Raw genomic sequence first — 27,552 nt, 5'->3', positions numbered from 1 at the left:
TTGTTTGTTTGTCATGGCCCAACTCCCACAATTATTGTCCTTGAAGATCTTCTGTATTCTGTTCAGTTGAACACAGTCTCGATACCATCACGTTCGACGTCATAACGATGAGAGAGAAAAGAAAGAAAATACAACACGTGCGACCTTTCCACAGCTGCACGAGTCACGCTCGGATGTTTCCGACCTTTCAATAAATAATGAGTAAGCTTTCATAAGGGCACCCGTTACCAGAGGCGGCACAGTTGCATCACTGCGGGAAAGATGTGATGTCAGTTGCAGCTTCAACAGTAGAAGGCATTCGGGGTTATTACAAGAAGCTTGCGTCTTGGTGTGAGCAAGCAAACGAAGACCGTTCGCAGCGCACATCCGTGACAAGGGCATGGTAACTGTCTGCACTCCTCTGCCCGCTGACCGGGCAGCATTATCACAATGCCGGAAGCCGTTGAAAAGGATGTGACATTCATTAGAGAGGGCTAAGTGGTCGACTTGTCTTGTTTCAGGTACCAATTGATCATAACTACTGCGCCATAAAGCTTACTGCAAACTCTGAAGAGCTGCCTCGGAGTTGCAACAAAGATCCCACTTTCGAGGTCGCACTTGCTGCACTAGCAGCAGGACGTATAGTTATAGTTGTTCCGTTGCCGTAGGCGTCGCCATATTGGACACCTTGGACTTCATTGTGGCAGTAGTAAGGCAGGGATGACAGAGAGAGAGAGAGAGAGAGAGAGAGAGAAATAGAAGACAGGAAAGGCAGGGAGGTTAACCAGACGCACGTCCGGTTTGCTATCCTGCATGCACTGGGGGAAGAGGGTATGGGTATGAAGAGGGAGAGAGAGGAGAGAAAGAGCGCAGTTTCGCGCACAGAAAAAGGTTCGCACCGAGTGTAGACACGGTTACCAAGACCTGTCGACCTGACGTATTTTAAGAGCGCTTTCGTGGCCTTCTGTGCCATCGACGCGAACGGCCAGGGTCCAAGGATCTTCATTACGGAAAATGGTCTAGAATGCAGCTGGTTCAGTGCTGTCCGGAGAACTTGGCGCTCAACCTCGTATTGGGGACAGATACACAGGAAGTGTTCGATTGTTTATGTGGTTCCGCAAGAGTCGCACATGGGCGTATCCCCCATTCCAATGCGGAATGAGTAGGCCTTCGTAAATGCCACCCCGAGTCAGAGGCGGCACAATGCTGTCGCCTTAGAGCTGGAAATTTTTTATGGCATTTGTAGCTTTAAGGATGGATCCAGCCTATGAAGATAACACTTCGGGACGTTTGGAAAAGACCAGTATTTGTGTGTCATAGCTTTAGCCACAACATGAACCTGTCTTGGAGCGTCGGTTCTTGATAAGGGGATTGGAGCTGGTCGGGCACCCAGATGGGCCGACTGGGCGCCTTCCTCGGCAGTAGTTTCTGTAGAGCTAGCGGCGGAGACCGATACATCGAAGTAAGGTTGCATTCTTTGTCCATGCGGACTCGTTCAGTAATAACAAAGCCAGCTGTCGCAGGGCCGCTGTTGAATGGCCGCTCTTCTTCGTAATTACAGAAATTGTGAGATGCAGTTGTGGCTATCGCACGTGCCGCAGTCGTTACAGAGATCTCGTTGTTGGTACGAAACACAGCGAAAGGCAGCCTAGTCGAGTTACAGCTTCTAAAAATGTGGTTTAAACTCTTTTCGCCATCAAATCTACAGCATGGTGATTGGAGACTAAACAGAGACGTCTAATGTGCGTTCCGATTCTGTCATGTGTGACGTATACGTTGGAGCAAGGTGATCTCTAGTAATCGTGGTCGTTGCATGAATTGGTGCACATCGTGGTGTAGTCCTCGACAGTTGCGCAATACAGGGCCTTCGGATTCTTAGACGGTACTAATTTTCGTTTCGCTTGTAGTTGCGAAACGCGGTAGGCTATCATGAATTGTACTGATGTGTACCAGAATTTACTGTGCAGGAACTTCAGCATGGTGCGCAATCGAGGTTAGTCTCTTCGTAAGTTAGATCATGTGGGAAATTCCACGAATGAATTCACCGGCACGAGATGTGCCTGTCAATGATCACGCCCACGAAGAGGTTAATTTTCTTCTACGAAGCATCTTGGTCGCAGATAGAGACACGGGACGGTGCAATAGGCTTACGTGTAAACGCGATTAGCATGCTTTCTTTCTTTCTTTTTTTTTTAGTGGAGACACAAAGACCTTGTTTGAAGAGATAGCGAAATCAATGGTTGGCTGATCGCTGTATCCTTGCCTGGACTTGAAGACGCGCCACCGCAGAAGACCAAAGACAAATATCGTCAGCGTATTTTGATAAGCCAACTATTTTTTCAGGAAAAGCTCAGCAAAATGCCAGCCATAGTAATGTTGTTAAGCAATACGGTGACGTTCCTCAGTACCCCTTGCTGAGGGGCGCCACCATGCGTTCGACAGTTGATAGAATTTGCCATAGTTCACAAATGTTGTTAGTATTCGACAATAGTCCACAGCCTTCGTTCAGCACAAGCAGAGCGCGTCAGCTAGCCGCGGGTGCAATGACCCATTCTACGGCCCATCGCGACAGCCTCTAGCGACTCGATGGACAGCTTCATGCGCGACATTATCGTATGCACCTTTCATGCCAGGCAACATCGTCGCTTATTGGAGCTTGAGAAATATATTTTTGTTGCCGGACAAACGCTGTGAGGTCAGTAACGTTCTCAAGTGATGGCGTACTGTTTCACGAGAGCCCCGCCAAGGAGTCAGGGTGCACATTTTGGCGCTCCGGGTACAACCAGAGGCCTGTTATAAGAGCCATTCTTTCCACAAACCAGACTGATGAAATAGTTGCTATCGGATGTTAGTAGTTTTTAGCGCAGTCAAACGCACGACACGAGAGAAGGCACAAGAGAGACAGCGCTGTCACACAGCGATGTGGGCTGTGCACCTTCTTTCGTATCGTGCGTTTCTTTGCGCTGAAAACTATCAGCCGTTCTTTCCGTTACATTTGTTATTCTACTTACGTGGGCAATAGGGCGAAATGGTGCCAGCCAAAATGGCGACTTGCCTGGCCTAAGTATTGACACCAGCCCACTTATTTTGGATTACAGGGGAACAATTCTGCCCTACCACGAGGGATTGTAGCAGTCCATCACTGTCCTCTTGTATAATATTACTGGTAAAAGTAGTCTGGGGTTTAACCAATGTGACGATGCACTGACCGTACCAATTAACTAGAGTCTGCTTCAAGTGCTCGAGCTCCTGGTGATGCTAACTGCTTGAAGCAAACGAACAGCTAGTGAAGCATCGCGGAGGTTATTTGTTTTATTCTCAATGAAAAATTAGGAATAATAATTAAGAGGGAAACTAACGTGAAGGAATAGGTAGGCGCCGAATCCACGTCCTCCACGTTACGCATGCGGTGCTTTGTCAAATTAGGCTACCGCGGCGGCCACACTGTTCTCCAATTTCGTGGGTATTTGCGTATGTTGGCAACGTTAGCCTTGGAAGTGCGAAACAGTTCCACTGACGACCATGGTGGCGGATGCGGGACATTTTTTTTAAAGCCGCAGGCGTCACGTACGTATGGTACATGAACATAGGGGCTGGCAACTGCCCAAAAAATACTCGTATACTACCTCATGGCATCAAGGTAACCTGTATTTGTTCCTCGTCCGTTTGCTCTGAACATTGCTTTAAGGTTGATACTTTTCTTGTTCAAACCCTTTGGATCACTTCTAGTTTCATTCGTTATGTGATCCTTTTGCTCCGTTACCATTTAATAAAGCTATACTAAAGAACACGTCGCACGACACGTAAGAGGACTATCTTCAGATTCGCACTGATGGTTCGGTAACTGTGGGCGGATCTGCTGGAGTTGTGATCCACCCAGCAAAAGCTGCAGCCATTCAGCTTTGAAACGTCTCACCGGACAACCTCGACTGCCGCGGAGCTTGCTGCATTTGTCAGCACAATTCGTATCACTGAAGAAAAATCGCCACAGGGGAGGAGGAGGAGGAGGAGGAGGAGGAGGAGGAGGAGGAGGAGGAGCTGCTTGCTGCCCGAGGACCTAGCCTTGCAAAAGTTGCGGGCAATTGCTCTGCCCAAACGCGACCTATCGATCCCGATACGGTCTGAAACATTTCGCCATCCAGCTAACAATGCCAGGTGTGTGTGCGTGTGTTCTTTTTTTCTATTCCTGTCTGCCTTCATCTCTTCCCCACTGCGGGATGGCAAACTGGATATTCATCCACGGGCGGTTAGCCTCCTCGTCTTTCCTATCTTATTAATATCTCTCACTCTCTATACTAACAATCAGTAGTGGCAGTTCCTCCATCAACCTCGGTTTACAACTTGAAAGTCTTACGAATAAATAAATGAAACGTAAGGGGAGAGGGGAGGGGAGGAGGGCGTTATGAAGAAAATGTGGGGTCTCCATGTTTTGTCTAAATCAACGTTTGCGCGCTATAAGTTTAACGCTTAGAGAAGGCGTTGCCTATCACAACCGCTAAGCAGCTAGGGCTGCGCGCTCACTGTAACAGTATACGGGGGAAAAAAAAAAACTTCATGACCATCGGCGCCATTACATGGAACGCCGACCTTGTTTCACCAACTGCGATGGAAGTAATTAAAAAAGAAACCCAACCCTTCAGCGCTAGAGGCTCATTTATTCCGGCTCGTTTATCAATACAGCGGAGCTCAGTCCCGTATTAATCGCTAATAGGCATTTCTAATAACGACCACTGCCGTACAGCTGCTCTTTTAATGACGCCCAGCTCTAATCCCGCACAGCGCTCGATGATGCGCTTCGTCTACGTCCTATTGGACGCTGCTTTCTATTTTTCGTATTTCGCTGCCCAGTCGATGGGAAAGTAACGATCAACTCATGCAAAAAACACCGCCAGTCTGTCTCCTCTTCGATCTACGATATTGACTGCCTCGTCCCAACCTGCTCAACCCCCCTCCTTTCCTTTCACTTCTTGTATATGAAGGGGCTCGCCAGAGTTACCTTTTTATTCAATTTGTCTCGAAGTGAAGTAGACGGACAACCTGACGCTTGCTCGGGTTAAGCGCCTCATCGTTCGTGTATGCCTATTCTTAGCCAGCTCTGTCGGTGCGTTCGATCTCCATATGCCGTAAAGTACATGCAAGCGCTCGACGAACCTCAGCAACCGAAGTGATAGCGCCGGTCACGAAGATGAAAATAAATGATGATGTATGATATGCACGCTTAAGAGCACGGGACCCTCTGGGCGGAAATCCAGTTAGGCTGTAGGTTTCTGTTGGCCTGCATCATGCACACGGTGCGGCGATGACTCGAGGTAGATAAAAAGCCAAGACGGTGGCCTAAATGTAAGCCCGGGAGGTTAGCCCGGCCTTGAAACCGGACATGCTTCTTTCATATCGCTTTTTCAGATCCGAATGTCTCTAATGGTTCCTGGTTTGTTTGTCTCTTTCTTAATCTTTCGCTTTTTTCCTCGCTTCTTAGTGAGGCATTTTCCCCCACTCCTGCGCAAGGTAGCGAATAGAAAACTTGCATCAGGTTAACTTCCCTGCCTTCTCTCTCCCTCTCTTGAGATCAACGATGGCTAAAGCACGAGCCCTAACACACTAACGGTTGATGAAAACTTGCACCATCGGCCATTCCATGCTGAATACGCCGGTACTTGTCCGATCACCGAAGCTAAACAGCTTGGCACCCGGTCAGTACTCGAGAAGGAGGCCACTTGGGATCAGCTCGTGCTGAAGGCACCCTGCTCTCAAACTAAAACTCTCCGCGGTAGCTTAGTGACTAAGGCGGTCCGCTGCTAAGCTAGAGGTCGCAGGTTCGACCCTAGCCGCAGCGGCCGCATTTCGATGCAGGCGACAGGCAGAAACACATGCGTACTGAGATTTAGGCGCACTTCAAAGAACCCCAGGTGGTCAAAACTCGTCCGGACCCTACTATACGTATACATCCTGCCTCATAGTTAGGCTGTCGTTTTGGTATGTGAAACCAGAGTTTTTTTCTTTCCTTCTTCTTTTGTAAACTTGCGCAAGCCCAACGCACGCAATATGTAAAAGCAGCTACCAATTCTAAACCAGTGTGCTAACTGTGACTGTCCTGTGCACACGAACATAAACAATCTTCGCCAAGATGCACGTTATTCCTGCTCTATTACAATAGTGCGAAGCGTCTGTTTAAGTCAATGAAATGTCGTAAATGATTTCACGTTCGCTCGTAACTTATTGCCTCCGGGCAAATGAGAAGTATCCTTTATTCTTTCTGATGGGCGGCGCCTATCAGTAACTAACCGGAATGGGAATGTGGCTTGGTAATGTGGTGCACAGCCATAGGCCGCTTTCGTATACGGCCGCTTTCGTGCGCATAAGGAATGTAGTACCTTTTTGGAAAAGCAGCACGCCAGAATTCGCTTTTTGTGTGTGTGTGTTCCCCGGTATGCGTTACACATTGTAACCGCCACCTAGGCGACTACGCGGTGGCACTGCGTTAATCACACCGACAACGGATGAGAGGACCGCCATTGTCAGTAATAGTTTCAATCGTAAAAGAAAAAGAAAACGCAGGTGAGCCGGTGCTTTAGGTGCAACGTACACCTGGGGTGCGATCTTGTACGCGTTCCAATATCGAACGGAGGCGGTCCGTTCTATACGTCTCGAAATAGGCGGTCCGTTCCGTTGCGTTCGTCCGATAGCAGACGACAAGGAATGATTGACAGCAGATATCACATCGCAATTGACGTCATGGCACTCGTCAGGGTTCAAATTGACCAATCGTGTGCGGCTCGATGGAACGGAACGCCTCTGTTCTATTTTGGAACGCGTACAAGATCGCACCCCTGGTTTGCCCCTTTCTCTAGAAGCGATGGGTCAGCTCTCGCGTCCTGTTTTGCGCTATGCTCGTAGCGCGCTGCCCGGACCGACTTGTTATTTATTCCGACTCATTCCGGTATTACTGAACAGGCATTCTTCTAGTTATGGACCTATTCGCACGTATTATCTAATGTACGAATTCCGAACGTCGTGTGGCCTCAACAGGCGAGATCGCTCGTGTCCACATTGCATTCAGCTGAGTGTCAATACAAATTAAGTATTACCTAAATTAAATGGATAGGATCACCGCTGTCCCTGCGCGTAACGTACCGAAAGACGTAGGCCCCTTAACCTGCGCTTGCGGGCTACTGACATTACAAAGAAAAGCCCTAGTATAAATAAAACACTTCCATGCCTTGAGCCACGCGGCTCCTACTCGATTCACGTACTAGCGCTGCAGATGGCTGCGCCTCGACGCCACCTTTAACCTTCTTTAGAGACGCTGGTCTTAATGAGGGACATTAATTAGCTTGCAGGTTGTGTGTTACGGTGTCTTTTTGTGTATTTTCTGTGTCTTTTTCGTGCATTGTGCACATCGTTTTATTTTTCGTCATTCCCACTTGAATTAACATGCTCGGAGTGCCGCTGCGCAAACCTCTCCAGGATTCATTAAAGTGCTGCTCTCTCTCTCTCTCTCTCTCTCTCTCTCTCTCTCTCTCTCTCTCTCTCTCTCTCTCTCTCTCTCCGCTTTCATTCATAGTCCGGTTCCATTTCAAATTTCGATTTGCGAGTCAAATATTAGCGTGTGTACAGCAGAGAGAACTTATGCCATTCATAATATGTGCAAATAGCGACGTGGTATGGCAATGTTAGATTAAATGGTTCTCCTTTTGTCGTAAGAGAACTTTGCGCGGAATGCATTCGGTTATTCAGTCAAGCCATCCGGAAGCATATGTGTCTTTTTTATCTTAGATAGATAGATAGATAGATAGATAGATAGATAGATAGATAGATAGATAGATAGATAGATAGATAGATAGATAGATAGATAGATAGATAGATAGATAGATAGATAGATAGATAGATAGATAGATAGATAGATAGATAGATAGATAGATAGATAGATAGATAGATAGATAGATAGATAGATAGATAGATAGATAGATAGATAGATAGATAGATAGATAGATAGATAGATAGATAGATAGATAGATAGATAGATAGATAGATAGATAGATAGATAGATAGATAGATAGCGAAGACCAGACGCGGCTTTCCAAATGTTTCCAACTCATAATTCCCTCAAGCTCAGTGCGGGGCGTAACTCACGCAAGAAGCGTGTATAATTTCCCAGAAAAGATTTCTCTAGTAAGCTTACCGACATGCAGTCTCGCCTTTCGCCGGCCGCAACGCTCTAAACCTCCTGCAAGCGTGCTTTGCCCAGCTACGCGCTATGCGGTGAAAACAACGTCCTAACTGGTGCCCTCAATCACCTCTTGCGTGTTTGCCTCAGAGGAGGGACGCGAGTACGCGGTGGAAAGGAGTTCAATATATCAATAGCGATAAAAGTGACCTCAACGTCGCGGATAAATGAATATTTACTTCATACACAACTATAGATATTATAGGTGGGCAAATGTAAACTTTTCAGAATACCAATCGAATACGTACAGAGTATCGATCGTCGAATCGAATATCGGTAGTCAAACGTACACATATATTTACAACTTGAATATTTATTTTGGCATATTTAGTCCCGTAGTGGCTATGGAGAGAAAAAGACAGATAAGAATTAGCGGGCAATAGTGGGTTTTAAACACAATACTACTCATTATAATGAGAAAAAAATTAAATTTGTCTCTCAAGATCTTAAGAGCCTGGTTGCAAACAAGAGCAAGAATGGCTGCTGTCTGACTAGCTTTCCAGAAAAACGCTGAATAAATAATTGCCGAGATAGGATTTGAAGGAAAATAAAAGCTGCTGGTACGTGTGTGCGGTGGACATTTGTAAATTTAAAAAAGTACCCGTTGCAACGAAAACATCACAGGTTCTAACGGGACAGATGAAACTACTATATATGACTAGACTGCCAAATCACCGACAGAATACAAGCAAAAATCACAGGCTGTCATGTAGTCTTCCGCAGCAAGATACCTATACTATTACACTTTGAACTCCCTGCCAGTACACCTCGTGGCAACGAAGGCGCTCTTAACATTCGTCAGAGACACTGGTCTCGGTGAGAGACCCTAATTTGTAGGGAGTTGTATTGGGTTTTGTGTTATGCTGTGTGCCCACTTCGTGCACTGTGCACATTATTACATTTTTAATCATACCTATCAGCTGTTGCATGCTAGGCATGCCGTCAGACAACCTTTCTAGAATACATTAAACAGCTTTTATTTCTGTCTCTCTGTTCGAAGTCGCACAATGAAGTAATCTGCGAACTATTTTGACAAGTCAAAGCATCTCACCTTAGGGCACCACTTAGTTGTAAGGCAATCACAAGATATTCTTCGGCAGTTACTCCGTTTTATGCGGATAATTACGTAAGTGTTGAAGGACTTTGATAAAGGTTACAGAAAAATTATCTTGCCAGAAAAACACGTTATGGGGCTAGTTGGTGCATAGCTTTCAAAAAATGAAGCGCCAACGGTAATGGCACACAAGGATGAACAAAAGACAGGACAAGGCGCCTTGTCCTATCTTTTGTTCCTTCCTTGTGTGCCGTTACCGTTGGCGCTTCATTTTTTGAAATCTTGCCAGAACATGTTGATACTAATATGTGACGAAAAAAAGTATAATACAGGCTTAAAGATTGTTCACGAAATGTTTATATCAATTCTCTACATGTTCTTTCCTTCTGCAACCTTTTATTTCGTTTACCCCTTTCATCGGCAGATGCTGGGTTGCCAGCCGACATTCACACTGGATAACCGCCATTTCTTACCCTGTTTCTTCGCTCCTCTCCCTCGTTATCTTATTAACCTTTCTGTTGATCCTCCTCCTCTGAGGCATCTTATTACCCTTGCTTGTGCTGCATATAGGTTGCCCCTTATGTCAAGGCACTCGTTAAATCACACGAGAACCCAAGGGTCCCGGTTCATAAAGCCTGGCATACACAGAAACCGGCCGCAAGAACGTGCGCCAACCAATCGTTATAGAACTTAAGATCATACCAAAAGTACTGACCACCGAAAAAAAAACGTAACAGTAAAACCTCTCAGGTCCCGCCCAGTAGTAAGAGGCATCGATTAGCGCTCGGCTAACGGACGAAACGTGCCAAACGCCTTTGACGTGCCAGAATCTACCGCAGCCACGACTGCGATGCCTCGGGAACGGAGACCGTGTTAGCCATTATATTGTGCCGAAACACGGAACAGAGCAATGAGGGCCGTTTAGTGTTCCCGAATCGGGCACCGATTAACGTGCTGCCATGGTGGGAGACACGCAGAGGCGTGTATCGTCGCTGATTCCAGCGCAGTCACGACTTCTGAGGGTCGTAGTGTCTGGCGATCGCCGTCATTATCGTTGATAAGCGCGGGATGAGACGATAACGCTTAGAACCGAACCCAATTTCGGGTATCGACTAGCGCGCAGTCGTCGCTTCCGAACGTGCAACACGTTTCAGCACCCCGTGTGGCACCAACTGCATTATCGACACCGAAAACCACGAACTGGCACTGTTAGCCGCCACTGCACCGAAAGAAACTGCAGCGGTCGTTCCAGTTCATGAATTCAAATGAGGGCCTGCAGGCAGCCTGCCTGCCTACCATTGAACAAAGCGCTCGAACGCGTTTCTACAATTCCAATGAGTGCCCCGAGTCCGAAGGTGTTACAGCTAACGTTAACTGTGTTTTAAAAGTGGAACACACCCTCCGTGGTTGCTCAGTGGCTATGGTGTTGGGCTGCTGAGCACGAGGTCGCGGGTTCGAATCCCGGCACAGGCGGCCGCAATTTCGATGGGGGCGAAATTAGAAAATACCCGTGTACTTCGATTAGGTGCACGTTAAAGAACCCCAGGTGGTCAAAATTTCCGGATTCCTCTACTACGGGCTGCCTCACAAAGCGGTTCTGGCACGTAAAACCCCATAATCTTCTTAAAGTGGAAGAAATATCTAGAATGTGTGGCGTGTTTGCCAACCACGGTAAATAATAAACGCCGTAATTACACTCTACCAAAATCATTTAATCACATCAGTGTCGACTTTTACAACATCTGAAGGAAACGAAAAACGAGAAGTAAGTCAGACAGTCACGTACACGTTTGGGCCAGTTATCAGTAAATTACAGTTTTCGGTTGTACACTTATTAGTTCTGCAAATGGCACGAACGCGTTGTACCGTTGTCGCACGCTAGACATATACCGTGTACCCAATATTGGGTTTTGTAAGAACGGCGCGACGCTAAATGATATCTGTACTTCCTTTTTTTATGTGCGCAACGAAAAATATTCCCCCGCTGCCTGGTCACCGAAGGAGCAATGTGCGCTTAGAGTGACCAGGAAATACACCTCGCAATGAAGAAACCGAATAACCTGCGCGTTCGCGCAAGATAAAAGGAAAATGAAGAATTCCGCAGGGCGAAATACCGCATTGTTCCCCGGATTCGAAGAGAAGTGGTGTGCACTCGACCCTGGACGGAAACCCCGAACCAAGTCGATCCAACTGGGCCGCAACGAGCACGCTGCGCTGCCTCGGCGCTGCGCGCGAACTCGACACTGCAGTTTGCGTCCGAGGAGCGCTGCGCGGAACATGCACCGGCAGGCACCGCGCCGCTGTACAACTTGCGAAAGGAATGCAACAGTTTCGAAAGCGCACCGGGCCGCATACCGCTGTAGAACGAAGCAGAGAAGGAGGGAAAGAAGGAGTCGCAGAAGACAGCCTAGAGGAGGGATCGATTTAGAGCGCAGACCACGCGGAAAATACAAGTCATGATGAAAAAAAGAAGAGAGACAACGACAACGAAAAGTATAAAACGGTCGTCTTACCTTTTCCCCGATGGAGATGCGTCGTGATCGAGCTACGTCGTTCTTTTCCTTGGGTGCGTGGTTGGATAAACCGATCCAGAAGACTGCTTGAGGAACGACGCTGATATTTCGTAGTTCTCGGATTTTTAGCCGTCCTCGAAGACAGCAACTATCAGCAGGCGAACGAAGGGCACGCGGAGCGCAGACGACACGAAGAAGGGCACTTTTTTCTTTCTCTCTCTCTCGCTCTCGGGCCGGTCCAACAGTCAGCGTACGCCTCTTAATCACGTGCTCTCACGAACACCACGATCGACTCTCGTCTCGAGAGACAGACACACCGCTGGAAGACGTTGACGACGATGGCTGCTTCACTATAGCAAACACGCTCCAAAGTGTGGCCACAGGGTGGGCTCGAACGAAGGAACAGGGGCGATAGAGCGCGATTGAGCACACAGTGCGCGCCCTTTCTTTAAAGACGTATAAATGCGCTAGGAATGTACCAGACGTTCACTCGCAGCAACCGCAGATGCAGCGGAAGCAGACGACGGCTAAAACGCTGGCAACGGAAGAAAGCGAGCAGACGACGACCAGGTGATGTTGCGGCGCCTGGAGACTGCGGTCTTTGTTCGGTTGTGTGAGCAGGCTATAGCTTCTTCTCGTCCCCCCACCACCACCACCACCACCGACACACGACGCGAGCGCAAACTAAAATGGTGGGGGAATACGAGACCCCTTCTCCCGTGGCTGACCGGGAGAGAACTGCTCTAACGCCGCTTCGCCGACGCGTCAGACGAGGCACGCACCAAAGCGTTGGAGCACGCTAGCCGAAGCCGCCACACTCTCTGTCGCATCCCGCCGGCAGTGGTGCTGCTTGTAGGCTCGCGATGGTGCGGCGTGCGCTGCGTCTGGCACGAGCTCGCTTGCCGCTGCCGCGTCTGGCGCTGCCGCTGCCGCTAGCAACCATGGCGGCGGCGGCGGCGGGAGCTGGCGGGGAAGCCCTGTCCCCAATTTTAGGGAACGGTGAGAAGGAAACGGGAAAAAAGAGCCGCCGCCGGCGTTGGAAACCTCCTGATAGCGTCTCTGAAAGCGGAGCGCCGGATGCCGCATTTTATTTGCAACGCTCAACTCTGCTGGATCGGTGGCAAGGCGGTTTTTCTGTTTCGGGAAAGAGAAACTCGCATAAGCGGCGGCGACTGGCCTCACGACCTACATAGGGAAATTTAGGGACGGTAGGTGGTGAGAGAATATATTAGATGGAGCCAGTGCCTGTGGTGTGGGAAAATCTCGGACAAATTTACCGAGGCCTTTTGATTTGTAAGACGTTAATGACATTACCCGGTCGGCCTTCGCTAACATCGTGTTTTGTAAAGGACTGATAGATGTGCGCTCTTACGAAATTGGGTAGCGTATAACCTTCTGATTGTAATATGACCCCGATTCCCGAAAACGTTTCTTTCGTTGGAACCGCCTACCATGGCGCTTCAACTTTCGTGAATAGTGCACTTTCATCTTTCTATTCTCGTTTTCCCTCAGTGTGGAAAAGCGAATGGGACGCTCGTCTTGTTGACCTCCCTGCTTTCCCTATATCCTTGCTTTCTCCCTCTCTTGACAGATTACAAACGGCTGTCACTTGTTCTAATTGAATGGTGTTGGGCTGCTGAGCACGAGGTCGCGGGATCGAATCCCGGCCACGGCGGCCGCATTTCGATGGGGGCGAAATGCGAAAACACCCGTGTGCTTAGATTTAGGTGCACGTTAAAGAACCCCAGGTGGTCAAAATTTCCGGAGTCCTCCACTACGGCGTGCCTCATAATCAGAAAGTGGTTTTGGCACGTAAAACCCCAAATATTATTATTATTATTATTATTATTATTATTATTATTATTGTTCTAATTGAACAGCTCGGCGTACAAACTACTTATTACGTGCCCTGCAGCGTGTATTACTCAGAGGACAACTATAGGCTAAAAAAATACTCTGCTTGGAAAAACGGCGAAACTCAAGCGGGGGGTACCCTGTCAATACCACCCGGCACCAAACGGGTACCTCTAGTCATGCACTATTCGGATTAAGCCTGCTCGACGCACTGGATGGATATATGAAGTGTGTGCGAGAGGCTTCGGTCATTGCTCCGTACTGAATGAACAGAAAATGATGACCTTCCAATTGATGTAGTACGTCTTGCATTCATTTGATCCGCGGGGCTCTTTTCAACGTAAATACACCCACCGTATACCCATGGCATGCCCGCTTCGGTAGCTCAGTGGATACGACGTTGCGCTGCTGAGCTTGAGGTAATCGGCTCGGTTGCGGTCGCGGCGGCCACATTCCGACGAGGGCGGAATGCAAGGTCACTCCTGTATACTTAGATTTAGGTGCCCGTAAAGTAGCTTAATTAATAGTAATACGGAGAATGAATACGGAGATTATATTAATAATATAATCAAAATTAACAAGGAGACCACCGCTGTACGGCCTGCCTATAAACAGATCGTGGTTGTGGCGCTCGAAGCCGCCCAAAATGCGCTGTAACATTGAATAATAACAACGAGAAGAAGCGCACCACTTTCGGCAACCTTAGCAGAGTAAATCTTCTTGTTTCTGTTTCATTATGCAACCACTGTAATGCGCATCCCTTTGTTTGATTTAGTATCGGTTTCTTTCCTATCTTCATTTATATTTTTGTTATAGTAACCACTCAGTTCCCATGGCCTATCCTCTACAGTGCACTCGTGCCATTGTTGATGGGACCGTCCTCCTCGGCGCGAATTTCGAACGCATTAACGAATTTATGGCGAGTAACTATATTCTCTAGTCTCCTACAAGAAACACAGAAGGGAACTCTGGCGCTAGTGAATGGGAGCGATGCGAGTCGGGCGGTGTTACGTTTCACTATGCGCGCCCGATGAAGGAAACGGATGCCAGGCGCCTGAGACACGATGCGCCTAATCACGCTCGCCAACATTAAAACGCTTGGCCATTGGACGTGTGCGACGAGATTATGCACCAGTGCGAATCCTACTCTCCGCTGTCCTCCGTTCAGCCCTTCTAAGCCAGTGAGTGGTTTACCTCCAAATTCCTGTGCGTGGGTTGCCCAGCGTGTTGACCCGACGGTAGCTACGTCCCCCCACCTCTACGCCGGTGAGTGGGTTTTCTCCGTATTCTTCTGTGTGGATGACCAGGGAGCGGTATTTCTCCGCATTCCTTTGTACGAACTGTGTGCTGACAAGGCCCTCTACCAGGAAGCAAGAGAGAATGTGATTGCCCTGATGGTGTAGGGCATCAGAAGGCCAGCGAGACGCCACGGACAAGATCTTCTCTGCCTTTACGTGCAGGAGCACGCACACCGAACGTTTTTGTACTTTTTCCCTTGGAGCGTCCAGTTCGCCCGTAACGATGTATCAAACTTCTGCGCTCGTCCTTGTGTTGCCCCCATTCTTCGTCCCTGTTTGTTTGCGCACAAAAAGTTTTAAAACTTCTGTTATTGTTTTTACATCAACTCGTCTTCCCTGCCGGACCTTCTCCGATGTTCACTCTGGTTCGAGCTCCTAGCAGGCGCTGTTGAAGGTCGCCGAAACCACGTCCCCGTAAGAACTGGAGGAACCAGCTCGTAACGAATGGTGGCAGCAGTAACAGTGGTTAAGCCAGCAGGGGAGAATGATAGGCAAAAACTTCGATTGGCCCAAAGTTCGTCCTACTGGCTTCAAACGGCTTTATGACTTTGCAAATCGATAGTCACACACAAAATACGGCGTTATAAGTGCAACAATTCACGCAGGAACTTATTGCACTGACGTGTTTATAAGGCTACGATTGGCGTTGAAATAAAAAAAAGAATACATGGCGTAGTAAAGAAAGCCACAGGAACGTCTAAAGCCGCAAGCACGAAGATTAGACAAATCCATGCGCTAGTCATCGTCCCCGTGGTAGCTGAACCAGCCGAACGATCCCTGCGCCACCTCTTGTAATTTTTGTCGGAAACTGCATGTTACAATGGACCCGTGAATGGCACTCAGCTGACATGTTCCAATTTAACGAACATAGATATGAGATCGACGATTCTAAGACGACAAACGAACAATTTTCTGGTAGCAGGATAATCGGGGGCGGGAAAAAAGGAAATCGTCAGTTGTTTCGCGTTCATCACAGGAATAACAATGATTAGCAATAGGGACTGGATCCACGAAGCTAAGCACACATAGAGTCATAGACGCCCAGTCAGAGAAGACAAAGACGAAGCCAGTCACTGACGTCGATGATGATTAATTGGCATTCCCTTCGAAACGGAGTGGTCACAAATAGTCGCCTAGCCTGCTTGATGCTTCTCAGCCTAGCATTATGCATGTCTCTCCTTAATCTATTCTCTCTTCCTTACTGGCGCAGAGCAGCAGGTGGCCTCTAGCGAGCCCAGCGCGACTTACTTGCGCAGATCGCCGCGCGATCCAGGGAACCGGAAGCCAAACATTATGCAGAAGCAGTCGTGTTATGTAGAGAACTAAGTGCGTGACACCAGCACATCGAAGGAAGCGCAGAGTAAAACGTGCAAAGCAGCTGACGAGACAACGCTATGCTATGCTACGAGACAGCGCACACGGCTTCCACGCGACGGAAGCCGACTCTCGAGTCCAAATGGAGTTCACAAAGTTCTGATATCGGTGTGAAAAGGACAGACCGCCAGTGCGTGGGATCAGAACTGACACCATATATGAATGAGGCATGTGGTGCAGTATCAATTCAACATTGTATAGCACTTGTTCTAGCGCACCGCACCGACATTGAGATACATTCGAAACAAAAGTTTCCTTTCCCTGCTGCTTCCGATTTTGATGGTTGATGCCCTATATTACACAGAAAAATAAAAGTTCATGAGCCATTCCATTCTGTGAAGGTGGATGAACGGCGAAGCTGTTTAGAACACGACACAGAGGTAAGAACACATTTTGTCTTGATCGGTTTCATGTGTGCGAGCAAAGTTTCACGTGTGCGAGCAAAAACTGTCACTATCAGTAATGACTCATACCACCTAAGCAAGCAAAGATGCAAGCAAAAATGCAGAGGCTACGTATATGTAGCCTCTGCATTACGAGAGGGTTGAGCCATTGGCCATTGCATTTTTGCTTGCTTAGGTGGTATGAGCCATTGCTGATAGTGATAGTTTTTGCTCGCACACATGAAGCTTTTACGGAACCCTAGCCATAAACAGCTTCGCTGTACTTTTCAAATCCCACGCACTCTGAAAATTGATGTTATGCGAAACAGTTTGCGGGCAGGTGCCTATAGGGCATCTTTTGGGGTTTTGCAGAGCGTTATCAGATGCGGCGGCCTGTTTGTGTGAGGCGAGCGATTGTGTGTGTCACCTCACAGCAACAATACGATGGTAGCTACGACTGTAGTATTGCGGCGACGGCACGACAACTGATTTCTTGTTACTCCGGCGAAAAAAAAAAAGCCTTATACTACTTGATTTTCCTCGACATAGACCATTCCCGTACAATGTCGCACAACGTCTACACATGGCGCTATGTGCAGCGAGAAATTAAAGGGGCTTGGGAATGTGGGCCAACTCCGAAATCGCGGGGGGCGAGGGAGGGGGGGGGGGGCTAATCTGACACAGCGTCTCAAAGCGCTACATGCCACGAGGGAAGCACGAGAGGGACTGGCATGCTGTCGCTTTAATAAGCAAGTTGTTGCTATGCGACGTGGCGCGCACGAAAAGCAGTGGGAAGGTTCATTATTATTGGCGCATTAAATGTCTGTAGTTTAGCGGGAACTGGCACGCGTGCTCACGTGGTCTCGCTGGCGCTATGTGACGTGACGCCCGCGCCAGTCGTCTCAGAATGTTAGTTGGCACGAGACAAGCATGTCGACCGTGGCATAATGCAAAAGAAAATGGGGCATAATGGTTGCAGCATCGAAATGTTGTTCAGACAGACCGAGGTTATATTCCCCACTCTTGTCGCTGCTTCGCATTTTTGAGGGAGAGTGGAATTTTTTTATTGAAAAGGCCCGAGACACGGCGTGTAAGAAACTTGCCTGCCTATGCTCACCTGCCCATCTCACATTTTGCTGGAATGAATGTTATGCGAAGCACTTTGCAGACAGCTCACCCACTAGCATTGTTTGGGGGTTCTCCAAAGTGTGGCCAGATGGCGGAGCATGTCCGTTAAAGGCAAGAAGTTTTTTATGTGCGATGCGAGCGCGTATGTGACGACAACGGTAAAATGACGACACGACGACGGATTGACGACGCCGGTAATATCAAGATGACTGATTTATTATACTCCGGCGATGAAAGGTTACGACCTGTCTCGCTACAACCTAAGCCGATGACGAATGTTATGCACTGGGTGAATTAAGCCGAGATAGATAGATAGATAGATAGATAGATAGATAGATAGATAGATAGATAGATAGATAGATAGATAGATAGATAGATAGATAGATAGATAGATAGATAGATAGACAGACAGATAGATAGATAGATAGATAGATAGATAGATAGATAGATAGATAGATAGATAGATAGATAGATAGATAGATAGAAGCGGCAGGCCGCAGGTGATTTATTGCCAGGAATTCAAATGTAAGTAGGATTTCCTTTTCGCCCCCATAACAGGTCTTCAGATGGTTCCCAACAAACCCCGGCTGAGCGCCATCTCTGTTTCGCGTATCGAAGCGTAGGGGCTCCCACTCCACGTGGGGAGTAGCGCTTAAGATATCGGGCAGCTAAGGGAGGGTGGGCAGCCGCGAGCAGCGCAGCAGCTGCCTTGTATCGACTCACTAAAGGCGGAAGGCAGGCAGACCAATGCGCGAAAAAGCAAAAGAAGGAAAGAGAAGATAGAGAGAGAAAGGGGGCGGACGAGGAGCCGCCGCCCCTTTCTCGCGAGAGCTTGATCCCTGGCTTCGATTGCGCCAAACCGACCTCGGCCTGGGACAGGAAATAAGAGGCCAAAAAAGCAAGTGCAGTGCGTGGCGCGGGCGGCAGTTCGCCCGTTGCTGGCCTGGCGTCTCGGCGGCCAACCCTGTCTTGTTCCTTTTGTTCCCGCACGTTTCACCCTCTCGAGTCCCTGTTTCGCGCTATTCTTCAGTTGCTGCAGTTGTCCTTAGCTTTGTTTTTTTTTTCTTCTTGTTTCTTTCGATAAACTGTGTGTGCTCAGCAAGCAAAGGGACGTAGTGAAGCAGGAGATATGGCGTCTGACTGCAGTCGCCCTGCCATCAAAATGGATTTATACCCTAAGCATGGTCGTCTCGTACACGGCTTTCTTGTAGTCGCACGCCGACGGCGAAGAGCAACAACTGCGTGTTATTTTCCTGTGCCTCGCCTCTTTTGGTGGACTAGGCGGTGGGGAAGTGAGTGGAGGGGTGGGGGGGGGGGGGGGGGGAGGGCGCTTGAAGGAGGAAAGTGAGTTGAGGGGAAACGTTCTTCATGACGACCTACGTACTCCTTTTACGTTTACTTAATATTGGAATCGCCGAAGCGAATCGGCGAGCGAGAGATTTGTTTACCGACTTATATTCAGCCTCCGTTGTTTTGTGTATACGTGTGATTATTGTCGTTTGCGTGTGTTACGATGCGTTTGGTTTCCACCGTTCTTTGTTCAAGGCTACGTGATGCAGACAGGCGAGCCTAAGAAAGAAAGAAAGAAAGAAAGAAAGAAAGAAAGAAAGAAAGAAAGAAAGAAAGAAAGAAAGAAAGAAAGAAAGAAAGAAAGAAAGAAAGAAAAGGACACTGGTTAGGCCATGAGGCACATTGTAAGAATGACTGTGCGATTGGTGCTTCTTTAAAAGAAATAATTTCCCTCTGAACTGAAAAAGAGTTACTCGCACAAGAGCGTGACGTTTTTGACTGCATGCCCAAGGGAAAACTTAAGCTTAGTCGGTCATCACCCCCTCTTTTTTTTTTTTTTTTGACCCTGCGCTGGAAGGCGTATGTGTGTAGTAAAATACACATCGAAGCACAGGCGGAGACCAGCAAGAAGAGGCACGGACTGAACACAGCGTGGCGGAAAGAAAAAGACAAGAAGGCATCACAGCAACATGACAATTTTAAAGCCCCACCTTAGGAAGTATAAAGAAAAGTCCTATGAAAAAAAAAAAAAGACCGCCACCACGTGAGTTCTAAACGCCTAGCGCGCCGGGAGTATAGGGATTAATAGGAGCGGAGAATGAGCGGCGAGGGTCAATCATGCAATCACCAACCAAATAATGGCCAACCAAATAGGTGACCACGTAAGGTCTATTTCCCAAGAGTCAACATGCAATTGGGCCCCGACGGAAATAAAAGGTTGCGTCTGAAGAGGTTATCTTGCCGAAACTAGTGTCCTGACGTTATTCTCCTTTCTAGTCTTGTTTTTTTTCCTTCCTCCATGTGGCGCAGGGATTGCCTTGCTCTGTTCGTCTTCGTCAGCGCTTGCTGAATATTTAGAGCGCAGCGCTTAGGCGCCTGTTACTGCGTTGAGCGTCGGCTTGTCTGGCGTCCCTCGTAACCGAGTGAGCGAGCACAGCGGGGTATGAAAGGCGGCGAAAGCGAAGAGAGCGTGAGGAGGAAAGCGGAGGAGGAGGGTATACAGTGAAAGCATGAGGCGGAAAGTGGAGTAGGAAAGTATGGCAAATTAAAGGGTGACGAGAAAAGCGCTGTGGCGCGCAAGACGGCTCTGCAGCGACGACCGCTACGAGATGGCGCCAAAGTACTGTGCCGTCGCCTGTTCACCGATGACCCGACTGCCTGAGCGAAGGTCTGTCTGCGGCGGTTGCTGTGAATGGCGGCCCCACATCATCCATGCGCTGAATTTTGTGATCTCCCAATCAGCGAGGCAGTCACGCTACACTTCGCTCCGTTTGCAACGTCCCGCACGAGGAAGATCGTCGGAGTCAGCCAATATATCGCGACATGAAAACACGTATAGAGCTGTGCTCAGATTTCACATGAGGGAGTATTGTAATTGTTGGTAAATTTTTTATAGGCATAATGAGCCAACTCGTCCAGCAACAAGTTTTAGTAATCTGTGTTCCATATTCTTTGCGGAAGATTGACTACCAGAGTTGTGTGAATGGTTACGGTAAAACATCAGCATGTGCACTCTCAAACAGGCAGAGAAGGAAGGTAGGAACTTAGAAAATGTGAAAAACGGTGCAGTTAAACGAGGAAGCTATCAGAGTAACGGAAGCCTCTGGGCTAAGGATTCCTTGTTTCCATCACAGTCATATCGATTTAAGTAACGCGCCACTCTGCTGAGATTCCTAAAGGAAGGAAAGAAGACAGGAAGACATGAAGGCTAACCAGAACCGAAAATGCGGTTTCCTACCCTGCACTAGGTAATGGACGATAGGGAGGTAAAAAATTAAAAGGAACGAGAGACTTAAAAGGCACCGACTACGCGATGACAATCGGCTACTATCACAGTGCACTAGTAAAACAGAGGATCACGTGCAGCTAAAGCCGTTTTGGAAGTTTGTTGTCCTCTATAAGGACAACTATTGGGACGCAAGGCCTTAACAGCCCTCTGTTGATACAACGCAACAAGAGATAATACGCGCCGACCTGGCTAGGAGGTGGCTTGGCTCGTACTGGGTTTCATCGATCATAATGAGCGTGAGGTTGATCAGGTTTATCAATGCTACATGCTTATCTACGCCTGAAAAAAAAAACATTATTCAGCAAAGTTATTATTTCGCGCTCTGCACGTCGCTGTGTTATTCTGCAAAGCCTGTATATGAGCCATTGATCATCATCATCAGCATCATCAGCATCGTCACGTTACCGTACCGTTACTACCGTTACCGTATGCTTCCTAGCGGAACGTATGTTTCCTAGTAGAAAAAAGGAAAAGATCACGTTCTCGTGACGCCTGCGGCAGAAAAGGTGTTCCACATCCGCCGCCTAGGTCTGTGAGTGATGGCGCTGGCTAACACTCCCAGGGTTCGACTAGGAAACATAAATATCCAAGAAAGTGGACGGGAAAACGGCGCCGCGGTAGCTCAATTGGTAGAGCATCGCACGCGAAATTCGAAGGTTGTGGTATCGTTCCCCACCTGCGGCAAGCTGTATTTTCATCCACTTTCATTTCATTATTTCATTTATTAGGCACAAGTAATTACCCCTATGTTGCCCTTGGTGTCAGTGTTTGTTGGCTTCTTACGATATATATATATATAGACGGTGTGCTTATCCGTTCAAACGAGGACCTCAAGTTAGTACGTCTTGACACCATAGGGTAGCGTACGAGGGTTTATTGGCCGGTTGCCTGCTCCTATAGGATCACTTACTATGTTACAACCGCGGTTAAAAAAGGGTGTTCCACGCCTGCCGCCTCGGCCGTGTACTGCACTGGCCAGCACCCCCAGGGCTAATCTTACCACGGCCGCTGTTTAAAAAAAAGAGGTGTGGCCTGCCGCGTCAGAGGGAATGCAATGGGGACAAACGTGACAGCCTTTGTTGAATTCGCGGCCGCTTGGCTGACCCCAACGGCGCTACCTGTCGAGGATGGAACGCGTCGACTTCCACAGGCGACGGAGTTCCGAGCGCGTTCCTGACGCCTTTTCTACACCGATCCCAAACAGCCATACTCCTATCACGACAGGAAACGCAGGGCAGCCGCCGCCAAAGCCCCACACGAGCAGTACGGCGACAGTTCTGAGGTAGTCGACGTGGACGTGGCGACGTATTTGTTGGGCTCCCGCATGGTTCTCGCCGTCACTAACAATCACACCTGACGCCTCAGGCTCCATCAACACAGACTCATCCGAAACTGCAGAGAAGGCAGTCATTGCGCTTTCTCTCATCTCCACCTCTGCCACTGAAATTCTTTCCGACTCAAAATCCGCCCTATCCAATTTCTCCAAAGACCTGGTATCCCGCACCACAGCCCGGTTTCTACGCTTGTGGCACCCCACCTGCCCGAAAGCCTCATCTGGACCCACGCACACGCAGGCCTCCCGGGTAACGAGGAGGTCCACTCCCTCGCCCGAGGTCTTAATTTCCGGGCCGGAGTCGGACCCTTCCGCAGTCCCGGGAGCGTCTGCTTACCTTCAGAGACATCCTTACTCACCACCGAGATTCCCGGCGTATTTATGCACCGCCGGCTCCCTACCTAACCCCCAACCCAAGCCTCCTACAGTTGTCGACTCCAGACCCGCACTGCTCCCAACCCTATTCTCTTTCATGCCTGGTACCCCGATCAGTTCCTGTCCTACTGCAAGCTCTGCGGGAAAAGGGGAGACTTTCTTCACGTCCTCCTCACATTCCCTACCTTCCCGCACCCAACCACGGCGGAGTCATACTGAGAAGCTCCCCTGGACAGCTCCGCTGCATCGCCGGATCATCGCCGACACCCTGAAGCAGACAGCCTTTCAAGGGCCCTCTTGTGTTCTATAAGGGCGGCCTCCTAAGGGCTGCCTCGTGCCACGTAAGCGGTACTTCGCCTCCCCCATTGTGTATTTATTTGTCAATAAATGTTTTCACCACCACCTACCAGAGAACCACACAGTCTCCTACAATGATTACTAGGTGTTGGCGTCGGACGTCGTTTCGGGCGAAAGGATTTTCGAACAAGCCATACCCAGGCCCTCCATGGGACGCAAGAAATTTACTCAACTAATTCATTTCTCAAGCTAAAATACGTGGAAGAATCGTAAACTATGATTTGAATACAAGCTAAAGACATGATAGTTCTGGGATGGTAATTTGATTACCCAGAAAAACAACGGAGGCTATACAAAGTGCTACTAAGCGGCACTGCTGTACTGATCGGCTCCAACCAGTGTCGCCGGGACGGGAAGCTTTCATTGCAACCGTGGTGCGTAGTATTTATTTTAAAGGCGAAGCATTTTTTAGTATCTATCCATCTGGCCGCCTACGTTTTGGTGTTCTCATGGTCGTTTCATTAATTTGGTAGGCACCAAAATTGGCACAGTATGACAAGAGTGTATGACGAATATAAATGATAGGTCATGACATGCGTGTCACCTAGGTCATGAAACAACCCTGTGCCTTGGTATGTATCAAAATTGGCATGGTATGACAAGAGTGTATGCCTTGGTGCTCTCATGGTTGTTTCGGTAACTTGGTAGGCTCCCTGCGCACTGCTTCGCATAACATAAATTCCCACAGGTTGTGGGATCTGCAGGCTCTTCTTTTATTATTGATGCGAAAGCATTACATGGCCCCATGAAGCGGAAAATCAAGCTTCCGGCGTTAACATCTGATGGTACCAAAACGCAAGTGACCAATTGATGACATGACGTTTCAATGTCAATAAAAAGAGACCTGGCAAACTCCCAAAGTCCACTTGGCCCACCCCGAGAATTAGCTTTGCCAAATAAGAAAACTGAGTTGACCCGCGTTCCAAATCTACCTAGCCTACTCCCAAAACTGACTTGGCCCGCCCCCAAAATTGACTTTGCACAATTCAAAAATTAAGTTGACCCACATTCAAAACCGACTTGACCCACTACCGAAATTTACTTGGCCCACCCCCAAGAAAATTGACTGTAGCACAATTCGGAAATTGAGTTGACCCACGTTCAAAACCAACCTGGCCCACTACCAAATGTGACTTGACCCCCCCCCCTCACAAAATTTGTGTTACCAACCCTCAAAATTGACTTTGCCCAATTTGAGCACATGACCAAGTGATGTCTTCATGTGACATAGTCACGTGACCAAGTAAGAACCTTAAGTTGCAAGGTCACATGACCAAATGATGATGTCGTGGCAATGTCACGTGACATGGACGTTAACATAGTCGACACACCCAGAAAGATCGCACACTCAATGCACGTAAGGAGGCTTAACTGCCTCTTAGCAGACCATTTGCGCTAGCTATGCACATTTTCATGCTTTCATACATAGCAGGCCACGCTATGAAGTGCGAAGGCTCTTGAAAAAACTTGTCTCGCTGTTCACATCCGGGAGCAAGAAAGTAGTGCGTCCTCATATGAAAGAAATATACTAGGCACGCCCTGTGATGTTTGACGCAGAATTAAGTCTAATACTTTCAAGTGGCAAAATATGACTTTTTTATTACTCCAATGGCGTTGGAGGTCTGAACCTAGTTGTCAGCAAATGTGTGCAGTAACATGCTTCAGAGACTAGCGGCCACAGCGCAACATTCGCGCTCGCGACCAAGACATAAAACGTCGACTAACAGAAGCACACATGTGCGCAAAGTAGAGTGTGACATGACGCAAACTTGCGTCAACAAGTGGCACTTGTAAATATGTGAAGTAGCAATTCCGCGAAATAGCACTGAAGATCAAAAACAACTGCGCAATTTGCTTCTGTTATTGGAAAAAAATACATTCCCAAGTAGCAGGTATCCAAGAACATCCTGATTACTTTTGTTCTTTGGCTAGGTGTTTATAGATATGCATCATGCTAAGTATTGTAACTATTAGCTTCGCGCTGCGGAACCTGCGCAGTTGACGTACTTTTGTTGTCACACAACTTGCGTTGCTTCCTCAGTGTTGCCCGCTGGTTACGAAACGGTGTATAGGTAGGCTGGATCCTGGCTCGCCTCGTTTCGCGCCTCTCAGGCACAGAGAATGAAAAAATATAAGACGATAGTTGTCAATGTAAGTGGTGGTGATAAACTTTATTGAAAGGGGGAAGGGTAAAGCGGGACGTGGCTGAGAGATTGGGCTCAAGTAAGGCCCTGGGCCTGCTTGGCCTTCTCCGCCCAGTCCACCAGTTCAAGCTGTCGGTCGACGTCCCCGGAACTGAGTCAGGCTGTCCAGTCAGTCTCGCTGCTGACGGAGGGATGAGAAAACGGGAGCGAGGTGCATTCCCACATTATGTGTGTGAGTGTTCCTGTTTCTGAACAGAGCCTACATGTAAGCGGAATGTAATCGGAACACTTGCCAGTATTTCCCAGAGTGAGAGAGAGAGAGCTAGCAAAGAGAGGAAAGACAGGGAGGTCAACCAGACGAACGTCCGGTTCACTACCCTACACCAGGGGTGAGGGAAAGGGAGAATAGAAAGAAGAAAAGGGGGAATGAAGTGATGACTGTGTGCAGTGAAGCACCGGGACACCAAAGTGGAGTTCCATAGGTGGTCATCTGCGTTGATCCAATCTGGGACGACCAAAGGGCCAGTGGTGGCTGCGGATGAGCTATTTCCCAGGACCTGCATTTCTCTACTGACGGTCTTTGGAAATGTAGGGAAAGCTACAGGGACGGAGGTTCTCCGCACACGTGTTAATGCGCCAAGCATTCCCGCAGCGTTTGACTACGCTTTTTTGGGTTCCTGGAACACATGCTCAGTCAGGGTAGCGGCTTTCACCTGCGACCGTTTCGCACTTGCAGAAACGCGAGAGAGATCGAGCCGACCAACCGTGTGCTTCGAGGGCAGCACTGCACACTTTTACAGCCACTTTGACTGGAGCGTTCGCGAATGGCGATTTAACGTGAAATAACGCCTCACCGTCAGGGGTCAGGGACAGCTTGTGACGCACAAAATCAACATCACAACATTCAGGAGTGTGAATGCAAGTATATCGGTGAGACAGGCGATTTCAAAGACGAAAGAAAAAACGAGTGAGCATGCGTAAGCACGACTTCTAAAAAAAAAAAGAACACCCCGTGCCTTCACGTGCTCTGGCTGAGCATGCAGAATCCAGGGACCACAAGATCTATTGAACAAGGGCACGTATCTTACATTCCTAAAAAAAAAAGAAAATAAGAAAACAAGCACACGTCAAGCCTGAATCTGGTTGTGACGCGCACAATGAATAGAAATGGCAGGACACTTCCAATGGCGCACGCTCGGTGCTTGCGTCACACATTGCAGCGTATACTTAAATACGCTGTGTCTGTTTCACTACAGTTCTTAAGCTTCGCTTTCTTTGGGATCCATCCGGGATTTTGCAGACTGTGGCTCCTGGGAACTAATGCTTGGGTACTATCTTGGCGATAAGCTCATAAATTAAAAAAAAAGAAAAATTATATGCGTGCTCGATAGCGCGATGGAACCTCAGTCGTCCTGCACAACAGTCCGATGCTCTAACCATTAGGCCACAATTTTTTTTTATTATTATTATTTATTACCCATTAATCCGCAATCACTTTTAGGCCGCAATATTTTAGGCCACAATCGCACGTATACTAATATCGTGCCAACGTTAACTGGATCTTTTATAGGCAGGAATAAAATGGGCAAATTTATCGCATGTGATTACCGCTTCACACAGATTGAAAATTGTGCGTTGGATCTGCATAACGTTATTTATTGGGGACAAGGATACCGCATGGAAGCCGAAACGTCCTTAAATTTCGATACTAGTTTGAACGGTACCTCGACTCCCGCTTTTTCTTTTTCGACATGCACTTTCCCGGCTGGACGCGTTGCCGTCAAACTATTAGACTAACCATTACTTATTAACAAAGCTTAAAGTTCATTCTTAGTGTCCCTTCAAGAGAACGAAGCGGTACAGAAGCAGGCTACTTGTTCCTATACGATGGCCTCGAGTCCCTTAGCAACAATGATGATGATGATGATTTATAGGCATCCCCTTTGAAACCCAGCTTGCTTGAGTTACTGAGGTATGCTATCAATGCTTTTCCTTCTGGCATTCTTGTACACATCTCTTTAATCTTTTCTGTCTACCCTGTACCGCTGCCTATGCCTGCAATGGCTGTGGTCCTGTAAGTCTCTTCCCTGCTTTCTTTTATCCGCGAATACTCTAGACGTCTCTTGCTTATCTCGACTGCTGACCGACTGATATGTACTTCCGTCCACTTTAAATCCAAGCGCTTCTGGAAGTTGTACGCGACGTACTGGTTCTCATTGGTTGCATCCCTTCGCATTC

The 27,552-nt window shown here is 48.2% G+C and overlaps 1 protein-coding gene across 1 annotated transcript in view; it reads right to left on the bottom strand.

Annotated features, from left to right (window-relative positions):
• The window catches only part of LOC142575707 (putative cationic amino acid transporter), a 164,895-nt gene extending 152,261 nt beyond the window's left edge, over positions 1-12,634 (bottom strand). The window contains exon 1 of the mRNA XM_075685272.1: positions 11,771-12,634. The gene's annotated coding sequence lies outside the window, so the exon portion shown is untranslated. The remainder of the gene's footprint in view (positions 1-11,770) is intronic.
• Between the last annotated feature and the right edge of the window lie 14,918 nt (positions 12,635-27,552).

The sequence above is a fragment of the Dermacentor variabilis genome, chromosome 3 (genome assembly GCF_050947875.1).
Source record: "Dermacentor variabilis isolate Ectoservices chromosome 3, ASM5094787v1, whole genome shotgun sequence".
NCBI classification, from domain to species: Eukaryota; Metazoa; Arthropoda; class Arachnida; order Ixodida; family Ixodidae; genus Dermacentor; species Dermacentor variabilis.
Note: the sequence above shows the minus strand (reverse complement) of the source record. Positions and strands in the feature narration are given on the sequence as shown.